Genomic DNA, 2,987 nt, shown 5'->3' on the forward strand with positions numbered 1-2,987 from the left:
TGCTGGGACCCTTTCCACTGAGGTCCTTGAAGTTCTCCTACTTGAACCTCTCCTGACTATTGTTTTCTTCCCATTGTGCAGTTGTATTCCTGGCTTTTAAACCATACTGTGTTCCATAAGATCCCAAAGTGTATTTTCATGGATAAAGCACAAGTACTTGCTCCTTTCTTTCTCTGTGCCTTCCTGAAGCACCAGTCCTGCTGGAAGATATGGCTGTCTCCATATCTAGCCACTTGCATCAGGAGAGCTTTATGAGGAATGCCATTGGAAGCCACTGTGGTTAAGCAGAAGTGTGGAGAGAGGAAGTCTCCCTGGCCATCATGTTGATCTTGACTGTGTGTATATTTCATGAGTCCCAGTATGACCTCTTCCCAGGCATCTGACTGCATCATCTGCTATCAAATGTCCACGCCCAAGCCACTCAGGCCAAAGGAAACCCTTCAGTGTTTGGCATGTAACTTTCTGTTATCTCCACCTGGAAGGCCTGACTATCTACACTTTCATCCTTCTTTCATAGGCACTAGCCCTATTTCTTTGCTTTTGGAAAAAAAAATCAGTATTTATCTTGAAACTACTATCATGTATGGTAGAAATTAGCAGAAGACCTAAAAGGCAATATGCAGCTCACAGTTACATAAAAATAATGGGGAGAGCTTCTATGGGGATGAAGGTTAAGGCTTCAGGAATGGAGGGAGAGAAATTTGGGGATTGAAATAGTGACTTTGTGAAGCTAGTACTCTTTCCGAATAATCCCTGCAGCAAATGCAATCTAAATCCAAGTTCTTTTGAGTATGGAATCTCTAATCTACCACTGAAGTGTTATATACAAAGCCAAAGGGGAGGAGAGCCAATGAGATGATAGAGGAGGAAGATGAGAGAGGTCTCCACACCACAGTTTCAACCTTAAGTTCACAAAACAAAAATACTTTTTGACAGAGTGGTGGTATAAAGCTGGACATGTAAATGAAACATGGAGGAAAGGGATGTGGAGAGACAGCAAAGGAAAAGCTTAAGGGGCCAGCATAGAAGTTCTGACTAGCTGGGTATTTTGGTACATGCCTTTAATTCCAGCAATTTAAGGGCAAAAACAGGTGAATTTGGAAATGAATTAAAGGCTAGTCCATGTTGCAAAAAAGCAAATAAAAACAAAACAAAACCCAACCAATCAACCAAAAAATTCTGATCATTCATCAACATCTTCCCTTTGGAGAAAATACCATCACAATGAACTCAGATCACACACAATAAGTATTCCAGAGGGATTTCATGCTAGATCTAAACAGAGCATTGTAGAACCTGACACGAAAACATGAGGAGCGTTTTCTCACATAGGTAAATATCAAACACAGTCAAGATCAAGGTCATAGCCCAGAATAACCCCTTAGTGACCACTGAGGTTATAAACTGCTAAGTTTAACTAGCATCAAACATTCTTAGGACTCAACACATGGAAGAAGCTGCAGGTTGGAGAGAGAGAGAGAGAAAGAGAGAGAGAGAGAGAGAGAGAGAGAGAGAGAGAGAGAGAGAGGCAGAGGCAGAGAGAGAGACACAGAAAGAGAGACAAAGAGAGACAGAGACAGAGAGAGACAGAGAGACAGAGTCAGAGAGACATGGGTAAAGGACATGAAGAATTGGGTAGACAGAAAACAAAATGTCTAATGTTATAGACACTGGTGTTCATCTTTACTGACAGACTCAAACTATTAGGAAAGCAAGATATCAAGATTAAACATAAGGGCAGAAGTTGACAAAAATTTAGGTATAATGGTTTCACATTAAGGTGGAGAGATGGGCACCATTACCCACTGGAGAGAGGAGGTTTAGATTTGGAGCATCATTGGCCATTCTCTAGTAATGAAAAATATGCATGCTTGATAATGGCTCTGCAGTATCATTTCTAGGAATATAGTTTGGGAAAACACTGCTATATGTTCAGAACGACACAGGGATGGAGAACTGATTGCAGTATTATTGCAATAAAAGGATGGAGAACTGATTGCAGTATTATTGCAATAAAAAGTTCCTTTCATGGTTTATGTATGTGTGTGTGTGTGTGTGCATGGTTGTTGTTCTTCTCATTCTCACCAGATAGAAACCTGCACAGTTAGTAAAAGGACTTCAGTAGCTCAGTCTATGTTAACATGGGGACATCTCAGAGCCAAAGTGGCAAGAGGACAAGAGACAAAAGTTGAAAAGATGCTTAGTGTGATGCCTGTGCAACAAAGTCCACATAGAGCAATGTCTTCTATTGTTTATGGAGACAGATATATGCATGTGGCCAGGTGAGCTGTTTCCCAGAGAAGAGTTGGGGTGACTGGACGGAGAGGAGTCTCTACTCATGTACATGTAACTCCTCCTGTCTTCTTCTTTCTCTTTTTTCTGTTTCTTTTCCTTTAATAAGAATGATATGCGTCCTTCCGGTCTCTCTGGGCTGGTGTCCTGAGTAGACCTTGGCCGCAAGCTCTGTAGCCAGTCCCACAACACCCAGAGGAAGCTCCACTCCCAGGCACTCTGACAATCTCAGGATCAGAGGTGAGGAAGACATAACATCTGTCCCAACACCAGGAGTACCTGGGACCAGTGGGACTAGGCACACAGGAACTCTGCCAGCAGAGTGGCTCAGGTTCCTTCCAGTCTCTCTGGGCTAGTGTCCTGAGAAGACCTTGGGCGCAGGCTCCGAAGCCAGTCCCCCAACACCCAGAGGAAGCTACTGAACTCCCAGTGCTCTAACAAGTCCAGGATCACAGGGTCCCAGAATCACAGGATCACAGAGACAGCTTAACTCTGAGGAGTTCTGATCACAACCAGGATCACAGGAAAGACAGGCTCCAGTCAGATTTAGCAAGGGCAGGTAGCACTAGAGATAACCAGATGGCAAGGGGCAAGCACAAGAAAATAAGCAACACAAACCAAGGTTACTTGACATCATCAGAACCCAATTCTCCCACCATAGCAAGTCCTAGACACACCATCACACTGGAAAAGCA

This window comes from Mastomys coucha, unplaced genomic scaffold, assembly GCF_008632895.1.
Source record: "Mastomys coucha isolate ucsf_1 unplaced genomic scaffold, UCSF_Mcou_1 pScaffold6, whole genome shotgun sequence".
NCBI classification, from domain to species: Eukaryota; Metazoa; Chordata; class Mammalia; order Rodentia; family Muridae; genus Mastomys; species Mastomys coucha.